This window comes from Anastrepha ludens, chromosome 6 (assembly GCF_028408465.1).
Source record: "Anastrepha ludens isolate Willacy chromosome 6, idAnaLude1.1, whole genome shotgun sequence".
Classification (NCBI taxonomy): domain Eukaryota; kingdom Metazoa; phylum Arthropoda; class Insecta; order Diptera; family Tephritidae; genus Anastrepha; species Anastrepha ludens.
Window position 1 is genome coordinate 44,850,053 of NC_071502.1, and position 25,330 is coordinate 44,875,382.

At 36.0% G+C, this 25,330-nt stretch overlaps 1 protein-coding gene across 4 annotated transcripts in view; it reads left to right on the forward strand.

Moving 5' to 3' along the window:
• Positions 1-25,330, forward strand: part of LOC128867415 (protein FAM13A) — a 211,410-nt gene that overhangs the window by 69,086 nt on the left and 116,994 nt on the right. For 2 of the 4 annotated variants that reach the window (XM_054108602.1, XM_054108603.1), the window contains exon 2: positions 19,762-20,251. The exons of 1 other annotated variant lie outside the window; for it this stretch is intronic. The gene's annotated coding sequence lies outside the window, so the exon portion shown is untranslated. Of the gene's footprint in view, positions 1-19,761; positions 20,252-23,707; positions 24,028-25,330 lie in introns of those variants that run through there. One more of the 4 variants, XM_054108604.1, reaches the window with a different exon arrangement.

Genomic DNA, 25,330 nt, shown 5'->3' on the forward strand with positions numbered 1-25,330 from the left:
GCCTTTATAGATATAGCGGGCGCCTTTAATAACATTACGGCTGAGTCAATTGTCACTGCTCTCAATAGGCTGGTGGTAGAGAGACCTACCTACCTCTGGATCTCGTCCCTGCTTGGCGGTAGGGAAATAAATGCTGTGGCAGGAGGGGCTAGAATCACTAGGTTCGTTCATAGAGGTACACCACAGGGCGGCGTCCTCTCGCCTCTCCTTTGGCTAGTAGCTATGGATAAAGCATTAACTCTCTTAAACAGGGGAGGAGTAAAGGTGGTAGCATATGCCGATGACTTGGTCCTAATGGTCCCATCAGTAATGGCTGACATTTTTGAAGTTGCACTGGCTACACTCAGTAGTTGGGCTGCCAGTTGCGGTCTCAGAGTCAACTCTGACAAAACTGAGTTGATGCTATTCACTAGGTAATACAAGCCTCCGCCTTTGAGCTTCCAAGACTAAACAACCAGTGTCTTACACTCGCATCGGAAGTCAGATATCTTGGTGTAATATGTGACCCCAAGCTCCACTGGAAGCTGCGCATAGAAAATCGAGTTAAAAAACCAGTATAATGGGGTATCAAGCCACGTGTCGCACTTTGGATGTACAACTTAGTGGTTCTGCCAATTTTGACATACGGTTGCCTAGTTCGGTGGGTAGCTCTTCAGAAGGGCTACAACTCCACTAAATTAGCGAGAGTGCAGAGAACTGCATGTGTAGGCATCACTGGTGCTTGAAGAACGTCCCACTGCTGCGCTCAACGTTATTCTGCACTTACTTCCTGTGGATATGCAGGCTACATTGAGTGCTGCTCAGAGCGCTAATTGGTTGAAGGAGCTTGTCCTTTGGAGACAATTTCCTGTAGGACATAGTAGCATCTTGAATCAGATCTCCTCGTCCTTCTCTGTTCTTCGCACTGATCGCACTCTATCCGGGATTTGACGGTTGTGCTAGGGCTATCTTTCCGAGCAGGCAAGACTGGAAGGAGGGGAGAGTCGGCACGGATATAGGTACCTCCGTCTTCACTCACGGATCCAAGATGTAATCCGGAGTAGGAGCAGGCGTTTTTTCACTAAATCAGCCAGCATTTCGGTCTCCTTTAAACTGCCGGAAACGAGCAGCGTTTTTCAAGCAGAGGTCTTAACGACCCTGCAAGCATGCAAAATGCTTCGGGATCGCTGTTTAGAGGGAGACATTAATATTTTTTCCGATAGCCAAGCTGCAATCAAGGCACTGTCGTCGCCGTATTGCAGCTCTCTTCTGGTGAACTCCTGTAAGGAGAAACTCAAACATATCGATCGAGCACCAAATATCTCCCTTATCTGGGTTCCTGGGCACAGGAATATAGAGGGAAATGAAATTGCCGACGAGCTTGCCAGGAAGGGGTCGACAGAACCGGTTTCAGCTGTCCCCTTCTCAGACATCGGTGTCCCTTTGTCCGCTGTTAAAGGGAAACTACACAATTTCTTTCTAAAAAAAGCGCAAGACAGATGGAGGTCTGTCTCATCGTGTGCTATTTCGAAAACACTATGACCCCAATACGATGGAAACAGAACGCTTAAGGTGATGGGAATCCCCCGTTATTCAATTTCCAAACTCATTGTGGTGTTCACTGGTCATTGGGTGATCGGTACTCATGCGGAGAAGCTTGGAATTCCGTACAACCCTTATTGCAGAAGCTCTGGGGATCCTGCAGGGAAAGATGCTATTGAACACTTTCTCTGCAAATGTCCGGCTCTGGCGGCTAGGTGCTTGGGGGTAAAACATCGCGTTGATTTTTAATACTTTTTTTTTTTTTGAAAAGTTTTATTATTTGAAAGAAGCCACCCAATACCATCAGGAAAAAAAAACATTGCTTGTAATAAACGCGATCTTTGAGCCATTTAAAAGTTTCAACGGGTTTTAAACTGCGTACCGGAAAATTTTCTAAAAATTCTGATTAAAAAATGTGAAATTTTTATGGAAATTATATGAATTCTTTTTTAATTTGCACAAATCTTGAATCTTTGATTTATGTAGTTTTTATAGGACAATGAGTTATATTGTTATAAAAATTATTAAAATGAATCAAAAAAAAATTAAATGTCAAGTTTTGGTAAATTTTAATCAGCAACGCTCGTAATAACACAAGGTTTTATGGAAGCTTACGATCCATAGCGAAACTTTTTTTAAATATCTAGTCAGACTCTTGGTTTTTTTATACTACACAGAAATAACTTTAAAGTACAATATATTAATTATAGTAGAGCCACTCTATGAAACCGCTGATATACTAGGCTGTTCAATAAGTTTTGCGGTTCGGTAAGAAAAACACGATTTTGTGCTTTGCAATACACTTTATTATTCAGTATAGTCTCCTTGAATATGCACGATACACCTGTTCCAATGAGATTCCAATTTATGAATTCCATCCCTGAAGTGAGAAACTGGAAGGGCTGCAAAATACGCTTCCAATGATTGCTAGGAGCCAAATCTGATGAACACGGTGGATGCTCCAACAATTCAAACTTTAATTCATGGACTTTAGCCATTGGCAAAATGCACATTGTTCTGTTGAAAAATATTTTGCTTCTTTTGCAAACTGAGTCATTTTTCCCGAAATTTTTTCCTTCAGCTGGTCTAAAAGGTTACGATAATATTCAGACTTTATTGTTTTACCAGTTTGCAAATAATCCATAAACAAAATTACTTCCGCATCCCAAAAAAACTGATTCTAATACCTGTTTGGCCGATGCTGGACACGAACTTGTTTCCGAGCCGAAGAACCAGGTTCACACCACTCTTTAGCCTCTTGTTTTGAGTTAGAATCATGGTGATAGACCCAAGTCTCATTCTTAGTGATGAATCGATGCACAAAATCTACTTTATGCTTTCAAAAACGCTGTAAATGTTGCTGAGAAAGTCACATTCGAATGTGCTTTTGTTCCCTTAAAGGTGAATGCGGCACCCATTGTGCACACAGGGAAAATATTACATTTCAGGGAAAATATTGCTTACACTGCCCAATGAGATGCCTATGGCTTTTACTAAGTCTCTATCAATCACTTGATGATTTTACTATGCAATATTCTGGCGTTTTTCTACGATTTCTGTTGTGGTTGTTGCTTTTGGATGTCCTTGCCGTTGGTCGTCTTCAAGGATTAGGTTAGGTTAGCCTGGTTGGCAATAAGCCACGCATAGACTGTTCGGTCCTTAGCGATGCCAGATGGAGACCGACCTTTATGAATACTGAAAGTAGACATCATGTAGGATGTCAACGCTTTTGGTGAAACAATAGGGCTCCCAGGTATTTTAATCTTTAAGGATCGTACTGTACTCATTGATGGCGAAAAGTACTTATATACTTACAACATTTGTTAAAAAATTTCCTTTGCTTTAAACCTTCCAAACATCAAAATTCAATCACTGTACGATACTTGATTTTTGCTATTGTAGAAAATACGGTGACACTTCCATACTAAATGACCTGATGATGAGCAAAGAAAGAATTGACAGTACTTGTACAGGAAACTTCACGTACGTTCATATGAAGAGTGTACCAGCATTACAAAACGAAATTTATCGCTTATCGAACCTTAAAAGTTTTTGTACTTGTATTAGTAACCTGTACAAGTACGTGGGGGAATTTCGATGAACACCACCACTAGAATAGTCATATCTCAAAAACTATTGCAGCACTCATAATTCTCCTATTTTTTAATGAAAGCTGAAATTTTAAGCATTATTGCAACTGGAGTAATCAACTAAGTATTAAATAAAAGAAAAAAATATGACGTTTTTTAAATTACAAAATTTTTTTTTCTTATAGTAGATACCATGTAATGCTATAAATATTATAAATGCCAGCTGCTAATTTGCAATTTTCATTAAAATCCGTCAGTTTCGGAGCTGTTTCAAATAAAAAAAACAGAGTTGTCGGGCTCAACATATCTTAAGGTAGTAGGCCGGTACAACGACCGAAATTTCGACATTTTTTCATAAATCTTTTCTAAAAAGAAAATAAAATGCGATCGTTTGAAAGTTTTTACATGTTTTTATTGGTGTTTCGAAGTATATAAAATTTTTTTTTTAAAGTTAATTTTATATTAATTTGTTTAAAATTTTTGACGTCAAAGTGGAGTCCTTAAAAAAAAATGAGCTGGTTCGGGGAAAGTCATCTGAAATAAAAAATTCAAAGAGTTTATTATTCTGTAGACTCAATTTAGGTCCCGAACCTGAAATATACATAAAAATAAAAAAAACGAAAACAAAATTGCGGACTTGTGAAAAAAGTTCTCGAAATCTAAATTTTTTTCTTCATAAATTGTTTAAATTAAATAGTTTATTATTAAAAAATTAAATGTTTTAAAGGTCCAGGATCTAGATATGTGTGTCTAGAATAACGGGTTAAATTTTTAGCCAAATCGGTTGAATAGTTTTGAGTCAGTGATTCCCCGAAATTTCGAAAACATGGTTTTGAGAAAAACGCGTTTAAAGTTTCGATAACAAAAGAGGGGACGGTCAGAGCAGCTGCTGCTGGCGTGTCACACGCTTTCATACACACTACGGCGCGCTCTCTTATTTTAGCTATAACTGGAAAAATAATTAAAATTTCTGTCTGAAATTTTTATAGTATATTTTTAAGATGTTTTTCTTCCGAAAAATGTAAAAAAAAAAACTCGATTTTTTTACCCGTCACACCGGGCTACTGCCTTAAGGTCGAAGTCACTTTTTTCTATTCTGCTCTACTGAGTATATTGTTCGAAATCATTTTGAATTTTAAAGAGGCTCATATAAGACTATTATATCCCAAAGTTTAAAAAAAACGAAACACTACTTGTATTTTGCTCACTTTTTCATGGAAACCTACTCAGTATCCACGTAAATTTTTCGCTCTTTAATTCAATTTAAAAATTCGTTATCGATATAAACTCGTTTTTATTCGCGCTTTTCAAAATTTTTTTTTGTAAATGTCTGCACATATGTATGCAAGTATTTTCTTCAACGTGTATACATACACATATTCATTTGCAAATCCAATTTTACGCCACAAAGTTATTTACAGTTGCAACTACTGGCTGTGTTGCATGCATGAATTGGTAAACGCTGCCACCGCACCGTTCAAAAAAGAAAATACAACATTTTCACTTAAATAACGAACAACCTGCACCCACATACAATACAACAAACAACCTCCCAGCCTCAAGTATTGGCGTTTTCACTCAAGTGGCCACCACTCACATCGCAAAAAAGAAAACAAGAAAGGTTCGAAAAACAAAAAAATAACAAGTCGACATTCAAAAGCACCCTTTTTGCATATTCAGCTTTTTAACCTGCTATTTTTGATTCTTTTAAAATGTAAATTTCTTTCATGTTTGGGCTGCTCAATTTTCGATGAATTTCGCTTGAATAAAATTGTGTCAGTGGCGTGGTTTCCAGCGGTTTGAGTTGTGCGAAATTAAAAGCAACCTTTGCCTAGAGGGTGTGGCTTGTAAGCGTTCTTTTCGTTGTATGTTTTATTCCTGCAGCTAAAACGTACTGCTTACCTAATGAATTTGCTTTCGTAGTATTATTGCATAGGCGGCAAAAAAGAAAAGAAAAACCTATTGAGTAAACCGAAATATGAGTTATTGTTACAAACAAGCAAATTTGCTCAGGTTCAAGAATGTTGAACACAGTACATCGCCGTCCTATGTAATTGTGTCACGTGCTTAGTGGCCAAGTGAAAATCGATGGCTACGCTAAGTAGTGAGCCACTGACTGCGTCAAATTTCAGTCACTTGATTTACGATAACTATTATAGGATGGGACATGACTGTGGGTAATTGGGAAGTATGCCAAGCTGTGGTATCAGCATGCCAATTCAAGTAGCTATTAACAATCTCAACTCATTTACAGCTTAGGACCCGGAGGGCATCATATCGAATATAAAGGGTGGTTAAGTTTTAAGGGCCGGTGTTGATTTTGAATAAAATAAAATTTTTTTAAGTAGTTATTATCATTTCTCTTTATTTTGATAATATTGGTATGGCTCAATTGCGTATGGAACAAAATATGATCCAAATGGCCTCGGCGGCACACCTCACCTCATAATTGAAGTTAATGTGCCGAATTATCTCATCCTTTAGCTCTTGAATTGTTGCGGGCTTATCGACGTACACCTTTTCTTTCAAATAACCTCAAAGAAAGAAGTCCAACGGTGTCAAAACATATGATCTTGGCGGCCAATTGACATCGCGGCGACGTTAAATTATTCGGCCATCAAATTTTTCGTGCAAAAGAGCCATTGTTTCGTTAGCTGTGTGACAAGTGGCACCGTCCTGTTGAAACCACATATCGTCTACATACATATCTTCCAATTTGGGCCATAAAAAATTCGTTATCATCTCACGATAGTGAACACTATTCACAGTAACTGCCTGACCGGCCTCATTTTGGAAAAAATAAACCGCTCCAAACAGTCACTCTTTGTGGGTGCATTGGTTTTTCGGTAATCACTCTTGGATTATCATTCGCTCAAATGCGCCAATTCTGCTTATTGACGAATCCACTGAGGTGAAAATGTGCCTCATCACTGAAGTCACGAAGTGCGCGATATGTATTTTGATTTGAACGCACGTTTTCATAATAAGCCTGAATAACTTTAACGCGTTGCTCGATTGTGGATCTTTCCATAGTTCAAATTGAGTTAGTCTGAAATTGAAAAATGTCAAATGAAATGCAGAAAAAAACTTGACGTTTAGGTGTAGTTCACATTCAACATCGGCCATTGAAATTTAACCACCCTTTATTTTAAAAATCGTCGCGCATTGTGATTTTACCGTTATTTTTTGTACCTCGTGTTGAGATGATTTGGTAGCTAATCAAAAATCTAACTATAATATTGTACTTCCGACTATAAATGTCAAAAATATGACGAAATATGTAAAAAGGCGACATTTAAATTCGACCGAAAAAAAAGAATTAGTGGTCAACTTTTTTTCGAACGGTCTAATGTAGCCTTGCTGAAAAATATTGGCCAAGTAAATATGTAGTTCTGAGCGGTTTTCCGCTTAATTTAAGCCATGAATTTCTTAGTTATGCGATTAAAGAAGTTCGCGTCTCTATTGATAAAATTAGTTGACCAGCTTACTTTCATAAGGCCAGTTTTGTGCCATAAAGAAAACTTCTTTAAAAAATAATAGTCGCTTGGTGCCAGTTATATGGACTATGCGGTGCATATGATAGAACGTCCTTTTAGGATTTAGGTGCTTGTGACACGTAGCTAAAGACGTGCGTGTTCTGGCGTTAGCTTGATGGAACATCCTTCCTATTCGCCCATTCGGGCTTCTTCTGATCCTTTACTAGATCTAATCTAGTCAGTTATTGACCGAAGATAGAATATCTGTCTCTTTGCAAACAACTGAGACTGAACGATTTCCCTTCCAATCCAAGGGAACATATAGAAAAACTATTTTCACAGTTAATTGTTTCAGCACAGAATTTTAGAAATCAGTTCGATTCAAAAGTTTCGCTTGCGTAAATTCGTGTGACACCAATACATCTAGCCTCTTCTTAAGACGAACGTTATGCAAATGGTCACATACGATTTCCCGGTCCCACTTTATGATTTCCATGATTTTGTCGGCATTTTCGACGATTGACCTACCAAAACATAACACATCTGCGGCGTCCATATCAGCAGAGGGGAATCGTTGGATGCATCACCTTGCTGTAACAATCAACTGTATTGAAACAAATTTTTTTTACTGAGTTGCTCTACTTAGTCAACTTGGTCACAGTGGTACTGATGAATCTATTGTATTTTCCTTTTTATGGACCGACACAATGTGAGATAAGGTTAATTAAAGTCATCTAGTGAAAAATAGTACTTATACAGACTACCAGGCATTCATCTTTCATCGCTATTCTTCTTCATGATTGGCGCAATATCCCCTCACGCAATTTTGGCCGGGAAGATGGTTCTATATGTAAAAGTCCACGCAAGTGGGAAAAGTCCCTGATCGCCAGAATATTGGGAGTGGACATGACGACTCTTTTGTATATGTTTCAAGCAGCTCATAACCCCCAGGTTTCGCTAAAGTATCCTCTGCGTAGCTTCTGAACATCCATTCGAGAGCGAGGTAATGTGAGAAGGAGGAGCAACCCAAAATATCTGGTTATGCGCTGAAGTTGGGACCGGTCGCGTTAAAATCTCCTCCAAATAGTCAATACTTTATTAAAATACTGAGTACTTTTTGTAGTCGATCTCCTCATGCAAGTATTAAGGTGGGTATATAGTATGCGGTTTAATAAAAGGATTATTTGAAGTAGAGTTCCAAAGACCCATTGCTAGAGCTACAACCTTGTACTCTAGATTCAAACTTATTCATTTCAGGAAACCTGTTGCAGTCCAAAAAATTAGAGAGCTTGTTTCACTACTGCAGTTCTCGTGCTTGGGTAAAGAAAGGTAAAAAAAGGTATTGGCGAAAATTCAAGATACTTAATGGCCCCTATTGCGATCTTAAAGATTAACCCGCTAGAAGAATGGGAAGATCTTAAAAGCACATTTCGTATCCTTCATGAAATATGCAAGTGGTTTCTCTGGGTGATTTTCAGAATGAGTCCGATACCAGTTAGTGTTGAGCATTTCATTCAGTTGCTTTTGTAGCATCGATACTTTTAACGAGTGCAGGTATCTTTTATTCTAAAACTTGGAAGACCGGTATTATTCCAGGAAACAACGCATGGGGTCAGCGTATGACCACAGTTGGATTTATTGAGGAGCTGTTAAATTCATTTGCCTGTCTTGCTTAGAGAAGCCGGATAGCATTGAACATTTTCTTTGTGAGTGCCCTGTCTTTGTAAGAGGAAGGCTACGAATTTTGGGTTCCGATGCATGAGAATGACTTTAAGGAAGAATGAGGATATTTTTATATTTGCCAAAGAATGTAGAAGATTCTCACAAGACTAGCTATCTCTATCTCTATTCTATCCTATCTCTTTTTTTCTGTTACTTGTTTCCTTTCCTCTTTGACTATCTACCCTTTTACTTTCCAGAGCTTTGAATACAATGGTATTTTTTAGTTGAATGTTTTAGGAGTTACCACTCGCTCAGTGCTTCTTGGTTCGCCTTTTTCAAATTCCAATTTCAACAGGTATCGGAACAACACTTGGTACTGTCGTAGCCCGGTGAGTACAACACAGAAGGTGCGGCCAACATCAGACACCAACTAGTTCTCAGCGGTTTTGAACCGCTGATTTGCTGGAATAACAGGAGATGTGACAGCGGTTTGTTGACGACAAAACTGAGATTGTGTTGGTGATTTAAGAAAAAAGCAACGCAGCCATTGGCTACATTACTTCGTTGCCTTCTGAACAACGAATGAATCCGCTATGACTTGGTGGCCAGAGTTACCCTAACAATTTTACTTCTGTTGGCCAAATAGTTTAATATATCATACTCGTAGTTGTAGTATTCCGCAAGCGCTTCAAAATAAGTATGGAAAATTGTTGTTAGCAAGAGTTTGGTTTCCTTGAACACTCGATAACTTTTTAGCATTTCAGAAGCAGATCGAGAATTAAAAGTGAGTATTTCACTCAGACTCATTTTAAAGATTTTTTATTGGTTTTCAACATTCGTAGGTAAGCTTCTCACAACTGTTGCGTTCTATTTTGCGCTAAGTTTGCTATTGTGAGAAGAAATAATCCTATACAAGTCCTATATTTACTAACATTGTGATGAGCTTTAAACATTTTTTTTCCTTTTTATTAGACTTACAACTTTTCATTTGATACTGCCATACAAATTTATTACACTATTTTTATATTTGCCGGCAATCTTATTGCGTTGCAATTCTAAAAACTGCAGTTTTCACTTAGTACAGACATACACACATACATATGTATGATATATAAATTCACAAATACCAATGTAGCACATTCATATTTCAATTTAAATACAAATCAGTGTAATAATTGCATTTATTCGCCTTGTGTTGCCAATGATTTATGAGTGAAAGCCAACTAAGCTAGAACATTTTGCAATACACATTAGGTCGGTGTAGCGCTTGCAAAATTATATGTGGAAATGGGTGTGTGGGCGCATGTGTGGTTTGTGGCATCGGCATCCTTTGTCGACATTGCTCTGGTGATCTAGAGAGGAAATCAAGCGTCAATTCATAACAACACTGAGGAGGTGCTTAGGGTTGACTCAGTTGGAATAGACTTTGAGCAACGCATACAGAGCTGTCTAAATATGCAATATATATGATAAGTAAATATGCATAGTATTGTGCATAATCTAAGCAGCTTTCTTTCCTACAGCTTATATTTTGTTTTCAATCCATGTGATTGCATAGTTTTTCGGTTTAGTTCACTTACAGTATTCAATTTAAATTTGAAATAAATATCTGTGGTGAATTTAATAATGAAGCCAAAAAGAGATTCTGTCGTAAAATGTGCCAAGGCAATTATAGCTGATTTCGTAATTGAGGTGTGACTATAGAAAATCCTGCTGCTATGGACGAAATGCTCGTACGCTCGGCGGCAGTGACAACCAGCTGTTGAGCGTTCAACCTTCTTTTTCGAAGGGAAATCAGCAAATCCATAGCGTTGAAGCTGTGAGAGAAACAGCGATGCGTGTTTTAAGTATAAATGATAAACAAATATTGATAGAGTAGAATGGGGTAAGATAGGTAGGTGGGGTTTTCGTCACACTGTTTTTGCAGAGGTCACTCGTCTTATGTGAATTGAATACGTGGTGGGGAACAACGTTTGCGACTGTCATTTCGGCCGTCACCATTGATTAGTTATCCTAGTTCTGGCGTCGTTTAGTTTTTTGTGAGCTTTTCTCCGACATAGCATTTTTTTATTCTACGGTGCAGTGCATTTAATGTATGTAAATATTTGTCAGGTGAGTTTTATTTCACGTAGAAAATAATGCTGAACACGAATAACGTGTTAGTTTTTTGATATTATTGTTTAAAAAAAAAATATCGACACTAACATAAAACATGTGCTTGGGGGCACTATAGGTCAGCCGTCTGGGGGCATTATAGGTCACTACTTTTAATTGAATAAAATAAATTTTAATTGTTTTTGCAGCAAAATGGAGCGTAATTATGTGCGAAAAACGCCGAAACGAAATGAAGAGGATGTAAAAAACGCAATCGCGGCAGTCCGAGATGGCGCTAGTGTTCGATCAGCCTCTAAACAATTTAAAATTCCGTTCGAAACATTACGTGCTCGCGTGATGGATTAAAGAAAAATTCCTAACTTTTATAACATGTGCAGTGTTCATACTCTATAAATAAATGTTAAAACGTTAATTTCCAAGCCATGTACATTGTTCTTTTCCTCTCACACATAGTGACCTATCGTGCCCCCCGATTTTGAAAATATCGAAAAAAAGTACCTTTGTCTTATTGAATGCAGCTTCCAAAAAATATTTAGCCAAACATAAGTCAGTATAACCAAAATGTTAGCAGATAAATAACCTTTCAAAATCTTGCTTATTTTTCAAAATCAATGCAAAAACACCGTAGCAAGAGCTCTCCAAAAAAAAATTACCTATCTTACCCCATTCTACTCTACACATAATACAATTTTATACAGCTTAAGCCTCGCTATTTCTCCTTAAGGGGACAGATACCTGGGGCCATATTATCCCTGATTTTCATTAAAATTATTTAAAATGAAGAAGTCAATATATTTTTTTCAAAATTGGCACACAGTTTACTTATACATTAAAATAATATACAATTTTTTTTCTTTAATCATTTAAAATGGCGTACACTCAATTCTTCCAGGAAGGTCACAGCGGGGCTTCTCAATGAATACAACGTAACTATACCTCTCCCAGCGCTCGAACGCAAATAATAGAGTCGTCACGGTTGACGATCTATAATATAAGAAATACTTAAATTTACGTTTTTAAAAATTGTGGACATATTTTCAAAGGATTATATTAACATTTTATGAAAAAAAAAATTTTCTTCGAAATTTTACAGGGATCTGTCCCCTTAAGAATGGTTAATCCTTTTTCGTGCCATTTGTCTGGTTATGGGGCCACAAAACTGCTAAATTTGCGGCATCATATTCAGTCCGCAGTAAAAGTTGCATTGGTTTTGCACATTACTGCACATACACGCATATATACACTTGTGTTCGCAATAAAAGCATATTAACTGCGTTTTATATATTTTTTAAAATTTTTCTATTTTTATTTTTTATTTAATTCGTTTGTTTTTATTTTTAATTAAATTTTTTTATTTTTTTTTAATTAATTTTTTTAATTTTTTAAAATTAAATGTTTTTATTTTATTTCTATGTATGTAATATATATTTTTTTAAATTTCATTTGTTTATTTTCCTTTTTAAAAAAATATAACTCACATTAAAACAAAAACTAAATAACACTTCAAACTGTGTACGAAATTAAAAAAAAATTCAAACAATTTTGGAATAATCAGGATACACAGTTTTGTAGAACATTAAATTTTCATACATATTTTGTTCTTGTTGAAGTGGTTCAGTATTTCTACTGAAATAGCGCCGTTTTACTACCCCTGTTCTCGTGTGATGTCTTAAGGCTTACCGAAAGAGCGGAGTCTTACTCTAGCTAGACCTGGACATTCGCATAAATATTATAGTAGAAGTCTTTCTTTCAACCCTCCGCCTGACAGCTTTTGCAGATGGGATTGAAAGAGAGGTTAAGTCTGGCTGCATGATCCTTTACCTTTTGGTGGCCTATAAGGGTTGCAGTGATACGTAAGATATTTGGGCGAGAGCAATAGGTGATATCTACGTTCTCTGCCATGCTTTTCTTATTGCAGTGCATGCAGTTAATTGCCACCTTCTTACGGCTAAACCATAGTAGTGTGAGGTAATGGATGTTTTTATTCTGCTGGATGGGGTAGCGACTGCCATCGTCTCCGTTATGTCTAGTGCGAATCTTTTCTTGCTAGCTCATCTGCTACCTCATTACCATCTAAATATATTTCTATGACCGGAAACCCATATCAGAGTAATTTGAAGTCAATGACTAAGCGATTCTAATTTCTCTCTAAACTGTACAACTTTTTTTGATGAAATGGAATTGTAATCTTGAAAGATAGAAGCCCCAATTTCTCTCTTGCACCAATTTCTTTGTAGTGTTTTAGTGTTTTGTATCCTTCTCTGAATGCTAATTAATCCGCTTGGAATACGCTGGCGTAGTCAGGAAGTTTAATTGATATGGATAATTTCCGAATAGAGGTCAGCTCATCCGAATAGAGGCCAGTTCATCTTAGAACCGTTAGTGCAGATTTCAATGTCGAATCAACCAATCACCTTTCCTTTCCTCCATTTGGCTGTCGGTGGAAAACCTACCGTAAAATCTTTCTTGAAGTTATGGCCGGGGATTGTGAAGTTTGATTTGTTTTTGCACAGTGAGCGTCCCTGTAGGACGATCTTGCAGTGATTGTATGATCTTGTTGTCCGGCTTCTTATGTTTCTGAGTCTCACCGCGCTGCGTGTAGCGATTGTTTTTATGTGAAAGTCATTAGCATTAGTTCAGTTTTACCCTACACGCTGATGATTATTCTAGTTTTAAGCATGTTGTTTATGCAGTCGTTGAGATCAATGTCCGAGCCTAACATATGAAGAGACTAAGCTCTGGAGCTTGTGTTAACGTTGTTAAAAGCATCTTCTTTGTCGGTAAAAAAACGATAAGTGAGTATTGTTTGTACAGGGTTGCCAGTATTCGACGGACCCATCTGGCAACCGTGTACATTTTGACAGAGACGTCAGATCGCTTAAGGGGTTAGGGGTAGTCAGAGGCCCGAAAAAATGATGATTTTCACGAATTTTTTTTTGCTACTTAATTAATTTATTTAACAAAAATAAAAACATAGCATAAAAACATCATGTTTTAACTTGACTTCACCAAAATTTCAAAAAAAAAAATTAATAATTGCAACAGTTATCGCTGTTTGTGTGAAGCCCGTTTCTCCAGAAGTCCCTTGCGGTGAACATCACAAGTCCTTGCAGATTCATCTAAAACCAATCGGACAAGAAAAATTAGTTTTATTAATAGATAATCTTGTGCCTGATCGAAGCTTTTTTTTTTTTTCAAAATGAACAAAATGGCGGCCTCAGAAAATTTTTTCCAGATTTTAGAGAAAAAAACCAACAGTTAATTGTTAAAAAAAAATCGAAATTTTTGAAAAAAAAAAAATCGTTCGATCAGGCACAAGTTTTTTATGTTTTTCAAAAGCTGTATAAATTCTATTGAAATCTACGTAGCGGTTTTTAAGTTACAGTGTTCACCAGTTTGAAAAACACAGTTTTGAGAAAAACGCATTTAAAATTTTGCTATCGGCTCCGGAGCGGCCGAGCGCCCTTTGTTAATTGTTGAATAACTTGAAAAGTATTTGTCGGATTCACTTCAAATTTTTACACAATATTTTTAAAGCATTATACTTTAAGAAAATGCAAAAAAAAAAAAATCAATTTTTTGAAAATTCTGACTACCCCTAACCCCTTAATGACATACCGCGTTGGAAGCGTCAGTCCAAGCAGATTTTTACCATGGCACAGTGCACGCCACGCGAGCGCTCCCAAATTGTTGAAATTTACATTCAACAAAAAAATTCAATTGTCAAAACTCAACGTGCGTATAAAAATTTAAATAATGTGAAAAGTGCGCCTTCTAAGAACACCATTAAACGTTTGTACGAAAGGTTTTCGACTGGTGAAGCTCTTTCTAATCCAAAGAGGCCAAATCAGAACCGACCAAGACGTCACCAAGGACATCCCAAAATCGCCGTTCTCAGCAGTTGGGCTGTGCTCGGACCACTTTATAACGAATTATCCGCATTGTTTTGCATTTATTCCCGTATAAGATTCAATTGACGCAAAGATTGTTGCCTGCGGACAAGCCTCGTCGATTGGAATGGGCCCAAAGAGTCATCGAAATCCGTCGGGTCCGTCGAATTTGGGCAACCCTGTATTATTTGCTTCTCTCAACCCTACTCACTACTTCAATAAAAACAGTTTCTGTAGATTTTCCTTTGAGATGGGCATGTTGGGATGTTGAAGTTGTTGTGTTTGTAATCTTCTCTCTAAGATATGCATCGAGCAATCGTTCGTACATATAATATTGTGCCAGCTTAAAGTGGCTCATCATTTGGTTTTTTGTTAATGGCCTTATGCATTTTCTTCCACATGAATGTAAGGAATGCTCGACATTTTTTATATAGGGAAAATACACAATACTCGTACCATCAGAAAAAATTTTTCAAAAATCAGCGCGAATTTGGAGCCTCTTTATATATGCACTTTATTATACTAATATAGAATGGGCTATAAAACTACATACCCAGAAATTTATGGAATAAAAATTTTAAAATTCTGATGATTATTTTTTCAAATTTGTGCAATTTTTATGAATTGTGCAAGAACCGGTACAACGCTCGATCTCGAACCGGATAAGGCGCTGATACCCATGCCCATAGCCACTTGTAAATTACTTATAGACAGGGAAACCATCAAAAAGGTAAATACAATCTGGCAAAACCTCACAACATGCGAACTAAGCAGACAGACATGGCCGAACTGGAACAGCGGTCGATCGAAGATCTTGCTAAGATTCAACAGAGAATCTATAAGAAAAATGATAGGTGTTTTAACTGGTCATTGTTTAATAGGCAGCCACGCTAGAAGGTTAGGACTCCCTTACTTCGATTTCTGTAGAAGCTGTCTTAATACAGAAGAAGAGGAAACAGTCAGACACCTTTTATGTGAGTGTGAAAGCCTAGCTATGAGAAGGCTGCGCACTCTCGATACAGCATTTCTAACCGATGTAGCGGACATAGCCCATCTAAAACTAACGAAGCTCTGCTCGTTTATTAAAGCAACCGGATGGTTTGAAAAGGAACACGTAGAGTAAGGATAAGCTCCAGTGGTATCACAATGGACCTGCCGAAGGTCTAAGTGTGTCTTACGACAACCACCCTACCTACCTACCTATGTATGAATTGTGCACAAGGTTTGGAGTTTTGTCTTATATAGTTTTTGGTGTAGAAAGCACTGTATTTTTATAGAAACAGCAAAAAGGAAAAATAAACCACAAAAAATTTAAGACTTGGCAACTCGTTACGCTCCCATTATGGTGAACTGCTCCTATGTTATTTAGAAAAGAAAATTTTTAATTACCACTCAGCAGCAAAAGTTGCATATGTTTTGCACAATACTGCATATGCAAGCATATACATATACCATAAGTAAATATGTATGTATGAAGCTCATTGGTATAAATTTCATTCTGCTCTGTCAACTGCCACTTGGCAGCTGCAACAGTTGTTTCTGACACAAACTTTTCTTTTGCTGGCAATTGGCAGCAATTTATTGTAGGGTATTCCATATACCCAAGTCTATGTGCGCATCTGCATTTGCAATGGCATGGGTTCAGGTGTAAAACACTAAATATGCATACGCGCGCGCCTGTCCATCAATGCCAGACCCCAACAAGCTTCATTTCTCCTATATGCACGCATACAAATGTACACACACATATGCACAAACATACATACACTCATGTATAAGTAAAAAGTACCAGAGTTCAGACTGCGTCAATGTGCCAATTCCCGGCTACACTCAATGTAATGCTACCTATCTCTGCGGCTCTATTCAGTCATCCATATACAAATGTACAATTACACTTGGACCTGCACCACGTCCGGATTGTACATAAGGGTGTGTAATCAATGTAAATGTGTGAAATTGATGCCAATTGGCATTAATTATAAGGAACTGAGTAAACTGAGTTATTGAACATTTTTGTGAGTTGTGCAATCGAGCGTTCGAACTGACTAGGCCGCTGAGCTGACCATTGACCATCAAGTGTTTCAATATTTTACTCGTACGTAAATATGTATGTACTATTTTATTGTATCGATTTGCTATGTGTATATGTACCTATGCACTCATACTTGCAACCATTGGATATATGTATATACACAATTCTATCATTTAGCGTTCTTTCGATCACCTCCGTTGCCGGCATTTCGCTTTATGCCGTTCAATTATTTATTTATTTAGCTTTGATTTACCCGGTCTAAACACTGATACGAGTATGTGTATGTATTTGTAACGCTACGTGCTTTCATAAGATATAAAATTTCTTCGACATTCCAACAAAAAACAAAAAATAAAAAATAAAAATGAAAATCTGTACGTACTCACGTGTTGGCTATTGTGGAATATTCTATTTTAGAAGTATTTTTATTTAGTTTCAGTAATGCAGTAACTATTTAACGCTGTGTATTTACATATGCAATAACTGAATTTGCATCTGCTTTAATTTTCTTTTGTTTACTTAAGTGGAAAAAATTCCATTGGTAGCAACTGCTTTGGCGGTAAGCCGATATCTCACAACAAATTTCCAACGACAAATGTTTTTTTCCAAGATTTCGTTCACTTATTTGGAATAAGTCGATATGTACATGTGAAAAATCAATTCTTTTTTAATAGTTTACAAAAAGTTCATTAAGATGAAGATCCTTTTGATACACAGTTAGGCTAACTACACCGCTTTTCCAGTGTTTTTCAAGAAGAATATGATGACTCGCTTTAAGTCAATATCTGTCGACTTGTTCTACATACTCGTATAAATAATTGGCGCTTACATCTGTTGGGTATTTCGTCGATTTCCTCCTCTTATTTGATATTCACCCATCCGAACGGCACATTCAAAGGCTTACCATTGCTTGTCGAGGAGCCATCGCTATTAAAAAAAACCTTTTCTGTTATTTGGTGTTTCATGTCCGAAAGATCGGTAGGCACGCACCAATCCGTTCGGTGATGGCGGCCGGAACTACAGTGAAAATGGTATTCCGTGATGCCGAAGTCTACAACTCTATACGGTGGAGATGGCAAATCGTTTCTTTCTTCTCATTGTTTTTGCTACTTCTGTAGCATCTTCAGAAGAGCACTCCCAGCCTTTTTGCATGCTCGCCTCTTAAGTAGTCCAAAGACAAGAGGATCATATTTTCGCTGTTTTAAGAGAGTACACATCTCGTACGCATCGCACCTCCCGTGTGGTTTTCCATGGCAAGATATTTTACTGCCGAGTCACCTGTTGCAGAGGTCGGGGAGAGGCTAGAGATTGGGCTCCAATTTGCTCTTCAGCCACAATCATAGCGATTACTTCAACCTGGAAAGTGCTGGGGTAATCAAATCAAGAAACATTTTCGCGAGGGGAAGGGGACTTCGAGGGAAGCCAACTCTCAAGGGCATTAAATGCCGAATACCAGTGTTTCAACTATAAGAAGGTATGTCGTCATCATCATCATCATCATCAAGTAGCGATTACAACGCAGGCGGAGCTTTAGCTTCGTCCACAATCCTCTTCTAATCGACACGGCTCTTAGCAATAGACATCCAGCTCATAACTCGTAGCCTTTTCAAGTCGGCTATGACTTGGTCAAGCCAGGTTAACCTTCGATGTCCTTGGACCCGGGTCGTTAGAGGGTTTTGTTTTTAAGGATTTTTGAGGGCGGCTGTCCTTCATGCGCACTGTGTGTCCTAACCATCGAAGCCTTTGGGATTTAATGTGCTTAACGACATCTTCTCTCCGGCATAAGTTCAACAACTCACCGTTGTAGCGCATTCGGTACATGTCATCGTTGCAGCGTATGGGGCCAAACACCCTTTGCACTTTTTGCTCGAACACTCTTAAGCGTCTTTCGCTTTGTCCAGCACTCGCAGTCGTTCGGCAGCACCGGAAGTATTATTGACTGGTAGAGGCGGAGTTTACATTCGCGTTTTAGCAGTTTAGACTACAGCAATTTTGTGTGGGCGTAATATGCTTTGTTTGCTGCTAATCTTCTGTCTAGTATTGTTGCGTTGTGATTACTGCTGTCATTTTTTATTAATACTCCCAAATATTTTAATAGTTGAACTCCCTCAAAGTTAAATGCCCCGATTTCGATATTTTCAGGATTTCGTCTGCGCTGCGAGAGATCTTCAGATAACAGCAGAATTATGCCCGTTCATTTTACACGTATTAACACATTCGTCCTATCAGTCGTTGTTCAAACGGCAACGAAGTTAATGGCTGCTTTGATTTCTTTAGTGTTTCACCGATACAATCTGACTTTTTTCGTAAACGAACCGCTGTTATTATTCCGGTTACATCGGCAAATCAGTGTTGCTTTCAAATTCGCTTTGAGGGATTTCTTAGTCGAAATGACTAACACCATCTTTGAATTTATATGCTTGCAACTTATAAAAAACTCCCATTTTTTTAATTTGCAACGATTAAAAAATTTTGACTAAACAAATTGTGCGCAATTATATAAGTTTTCTGGGTTTCTAGAAACTTCCGCAAAAATACCAAGCAAATAGAAAATAATACACCCCGTCTCGATCATTTTTGAAAATATCGGAGCCGTTAGAGGGTTCAGACACTCACGTTTTGAAGACAGATATCGCTATTTATGTTATGAGCTTTGAAGTGGTTCGCAATTGGCGAGGTTGTGCTACTTTTAAACCAGAAATTTATTTTTTTACTTCGGGTTTTCCCTGCTGGGTATTTGGTATGCATGATATACACTTTGCCTAGGCTTGCGTGCTTAAATGAGATACTATGAAAAACGCATGCAATTAATAGTGAAAAGTGACATTAATAGAGGGGGTTTTAGTGAAACAGTGGGTCTGTTTAAAAGTTAGTATTAGTAAAATATAATAACAGAATAATAATTGTAATTGTTGAGCAGCTTTTCGTTCGCCAAAATCATTAATTTTTCTTATTTACTCTAAATATAATTCCAGCAACGTGTAGACGAAAGTATAGCGAGCAGTAAACAGCAGTCATAAAATATCGAAAACGCAATATATTGGCTTTACACTTAATAATACGAACAGCTGCGACGTCATAAAAATATACGATCGAAAAAAAAAGCGAATAAACAAATTATTTGTGAAATCAACCATTTAGCGATTAAGCAAAAATTTTTGATTGAATCATTTTGCTGTTTTTTTTTTGTGGTTGAAGCGAGTGCTCAACTGCAACGAGAGCATTTCATTTATAACAAATTCGCTGCGCCAAGAAACCGGCAAATCACTTAATTCTCTATTCGAACGCATGCAATCAGAATACCGGCGCAAGTTCTGTGTTGCATTTTTTGCCGTGCAACACACCCATCAAATTGGCCAATCAGCATTACTTACTTGCGGGATGTGGTATAACGGACTGCAAGCAATATAAACAAAGAGAGAAAAAGAGAGAGAGAGCAGGCCTGAGAGCAATAGAAGTCAATAGGTACGGTAAACTGCAACATATTCTAAACATATCTACTTGCTGTTTCGATAGAACATTCTAGAATTTTTCAGTAGCAAAACTCAGTGAAAATATATGTAAGTAAAATACAAAAGCAACAAACGGCCTTGCAACATAACGGGGCAGCGCATAAAAGCACTTGAAGCACATTATAGTGAAGCATAAATGAGTGTTGCCAGTTTTGGGCATTCCTCATCAAAATTGGACGGATTTTTTTTCTCTTACTAAGTCAAAATAAGTTTTTACAGGTTTTCGCAATATCAAGAAAAATAATTATTTATATATTATTTAATATTTAATATATTTATTTTATAATTTAATATTTTTTCTACCTACAACCCACGACAAACGATAACAAATAGCCATTTCGACCAGTGGCCATTTTTTTAATCTTCATTACTTTTGCTTTATAAAAACTATGTATATAATTCGAAACTTCAAACTTTATACATTAATTAGAAATATTCCACAACGTTTTTTTTCACATTTGCACTGTTTTTAATTAGAATTTCCAGAACGGTATGCAGTTTTATTGCTTATTAAGTCTTAGAAAAAATCTCCTTGATTTTTTATACAAATTTTTTCCTTGCGTCACACCGCCAAGGGGAAAAATGTAAAATTCCACGTGATTTTCAAGCAAATTTAAGCTTGGATTCTATTATGCGTGTATTAGTGAATCATGTGAAATCTTACAAGAGTTTAAGATGTGACTTAAAAGGCATGAATAGTGGCGTTATGAGGGATGAATGAACACATTGCTGTTGGTATACCAAAAGAAACAAAAAAAAAAAAAAACAGAATGTACCTGACAAATGCATTCATCCAAATTTGACAATTTGGCATTTCAAAGCAAGACCATTCTAAGTAAGAAGTGGTGATACGTAAAATTTATTTTCGTGTGATGATTCATTTGCTTCGAAACTCATAATACCACTATAATCAATCACTACTAATTACACCTATTAAAGTCTTATCAGAAGAAAGTAGTCAGAGATATTTATGTTTCTTTTAATCTTTTACTTTATCAATTTGCGTGACTCTTATTCCGACCAGGATATAACAAAGTAGATGTTGTTTAATGGTTGAGTGTATATAGAGCCGTTGCATATGGCAGTTCCGGTATTCAGCGTTCAGCATTTAATGTTGCGCTGACGTAATTGTATAACTTTTTGTGTTTATGACCACATTTTTTTCTGCATTTTCCTTGTGTACAATTTATTACAACCTTATCAAATTGTTCGTATTAGTTTACTATCGGCTTACATACTTCTCAGATTTCCGGAATATCTCATCTACAATTCCATTACGGAAAATTACAATACTTTTCGTTTGGGCACCTTGCCTAAAGTTATAATACAAAAACTTTCATTTCATTTTCATTCAGTTCATTGCTCGGTTTAGAAAAATATTATTTATAAATATAATTGGCGCGTACACCCTTTTTTGGGGTTTTTGGCTGAGCTCCTTCTCCTATTTGTGGAACGCGTCTTGATGTTGTTCAACAAATGGAGGAACCCACAGTTTCAAGCCGACTCTGAATGGCAGATATTTTTTATGAGGAGCTTTTCTCATGACAGAAATATACTCAGAGGTTTGCCGTTACCTGCTGAGGGGTGACCGCTATTAGAAAACACTTTTTTCTTCAATTTGATGTTTCTCCGAGATTCAAACCTACGTTCTCTGTGAATTCCGAATGGTAGTCACGCAGGAACTCATTCGGCCGCCGCCTAAAAATATATTTGCTGTAAAATGTGTTTCAATTGAAAAGTTCCTTCAATCTTATAAAATATTATATACAAGTAAGTTAAATTGCATTTGTTTGTATGTCTTCTGTATGCTAAAAGTTACTAAACCGTTTAAATTTCAATTCAATTCTAAGCGAAAGAAGAAAAAGATGCATCCAACCTCAAATTCATATGATACCCACATATTTGAGATTATTGGTAACCAAACTTTAGGTCAGCCTCCTTAAATTGCATTTAGAAACACAGAGTTTTCGCATGAACTGCTGTATGTTGTGCGTTTGCGTTGGAAAATCTGCCGATTTATTTATTTAACTCTTATAAATATGTGAATAAAAAAATGTTTGATACAACAAAATGTAATTGGAATTATTATTTAGAATTCTACTGACAGTCTGTGGAAATCCCTAATTTTTTGTTAATAAATAATTGTTAGCTGAAACCTTTCCCAATTGCGAAGGTATTTTTATTTGGAAATTCGTGCGGAATAAATTTTTTAAGTGGCAAGACTAGCATAGATTGAGCAATGGAAAAGTGAGAGTAGTGAGAGAGAGCTTATTTGAATTGAGTTAAGGTGGTTTAAGTGTGTGAGAAGTAAAGTTTGGTATTGCTCACACTCGCAAGGCATACCTACGGTTTGTTGTTGTTGCTATACGCATTGTATGGTACATTCATAACTCCACCAAACTCGCGAAGTTACTACAACTTCTCATTCACAGCATAGCAACATACTCATATCTATGTATGTTTGTAAATATTTGGAAATTTTCCATTGCTATTTTGCCGAAGGAGTTGTACGTACTACATATGTATGTATATGTATGCTTGCATATAGATAGCGATTACTCATCGATTTACGCGACCAAAAACAACAAGGGGAAAATAGCAACATAGCACAATAGCAGCTAAGGCAAGCATTTTACGGCCCTCTTGAGTTGCCACATTAGAACTTTTGATTTCACCATGTTGACCTAAAAATTATTTATTGCCTATAGAAGTGTACTAAAATCACAGGTGAGTATTTATATATAATAAAAAAAATACTCTGCTGGCTAGTTTAAATAGCTTAAATTTTAAACTTTTTCTGATATTGATGAGTTTGAAACAAGCATTGAATGTTGAAAATATAATAGTGATGAGTATATGGATTCCGATATCAAATTTGCAGTCCATATGCGTACCTAATCAGTGTTTTCACTAAAAAAAACGAATTGGCTCTTTCTTTTCTGGGCAGATTGAATAGTCGGACATAATGTACTTTAAATATCGGTACAAGATTTTTGATGACTTGTGCGTTCCCGAAACGCTTCATTTTCAAATGTAGCTTTCGACACATTTAACAGAATACATATTGCGTTACGGAGCTCCTCTCTGATCAACCTGTATCCATTATAAATGAAATGAGCTGGTTATTCTCCGTTTTTAGGGAGTGAATAATTTTTTTTTTTCAATGAACATTTTTAACCACCATGGCAGCTCTGAACACGATGGCCGCACATACGAGCACATCAAATAAAAAATCGACAAAAATTACGAGCAACCATTTGTCAACTCACAAACATATGCGAGTAATAGAGCGCGCAACGGCAACGTGCAAAACGTGAGAGAAACGTGAGTAAACACATACCACCACCAAATAATTTTGTATACGTTTACAGTTGCTCACTTGAAATAACCACAAGCCGGCAGCTAGGGCAAGAGACCCCAAAGGGGCCATCAAAGCCCAAACGAAGTGTAATTTGGTTCGCTCGCACTATTGCCATCGATATATTTGCCGCTGCCACCGCTCTTTTTGGCTTCGGTTGCATGCATCAGTAGCAGATAGAAATTGCGTCTTTCGAATGACACAACGTGAATCGGACGACGTCGAGACAGTGTACGCTAGTGCCATAGTGAATAGTATTTATTTCAAATTGTGTTTTTTTCTGGCTTTTGTAATACAAGCAATAAGCAGCAGTGCACACTACCACACAAACGTGTGCATTGCGATTGTCTCTACTACTACTTGTGCTCGTGGTAAGCATAAAAGAAAATAAAGAGAATAAGCGAAAATAAAAAAATGTGCATTTAACTAATACAGTTGAAGGTAACACCACTAATAGTTGTAGCAGGCGTGGGAGGAGGGCAGAGCTAATTTTAGCGTAACAAATTTATATTTTGCAATAAATTTGTAAATGAAAGTGGGCACAAAAACTTGAGTGCAACGAAAGAATTGCAATGAAAATATGAAAAAAAAAACGACAGCACACAGAGTTTTTGGCGACAAGTGCGAAAAAGTCGCATTAGACAGAGAGGCAGGTTATTGATTTTCTTAGGCGAGGAGATGTGAGCAGAAAATTTGTGTAAAATTATGAAAATGACACGAAATATGTGTGTATGGGAATTTTAGTTACGCATATGGGCAGAAAACTGAATGGAAATTGAGTATAAACATCAGAAATTTTCACTGAAATAAAGAAAACCAAATGTAGAGAAAATTTCTCAAATGGAATAAGAAAATTTAAAAAAATATTGAAAAAAGTGTGAAAAGATGATATGCACGAGTAGGGAAAGTTGTGATTAACAGCTTTTTTTAATTTAATTAAAGTTTTTTTGGCTTTACTTTTTATTTATCTTATTTCGTTATATTTTATTTTATTCTAATTTAATTGATTTTATTAAATTTTCCTATTTTGTTTATTTATTTTTTTAAATTTAAATATTCCAATAAAATTTAATTTTTTCATTTAATTTAAACCAATTAAAATTCTTATTTTAAATTTAATTTAAATCAATTAAATTTTTTAATTTAAATCAATTAAATTAAATTTGTTTTATTTAATTTAAATCAATTAAATTTCTTATTTTTAATTTAATTAAATAATTTCATTTCTTTTAATATAATTAAGTTAAACTTTGTTTTTTTTTTTTGCTTTTAATAATTTTTTAATTTATTTATCTTGTTCGTTATATTTTATTTCATCTCATTTTTTATAATTAATTTTATTTTATTAAATTAAATTTATTTTGCTGAATTTTCTTTTTAGTTTTCTAATTTAGTTAAATTTATTTTATTTAATTTAAGTATATTATTTAATTAAAATAAATTAAATTTAATTTACTTTAATGTGTTGTACATACATTTTCTAATTTAATTTAATTTGTTTTATTTAATTTAAATATATTATTTAATTGAAATAAATGAAATTAAATTAAATGAAATTTTGTATTTTAATTTTTAAATTTTTTAATATAATTTAATATAACTAAAGAATAATTTTTCAATTTAATTATATTATCAGTAATATTCAAATTAATTTGATTACACAATATGTTTTTT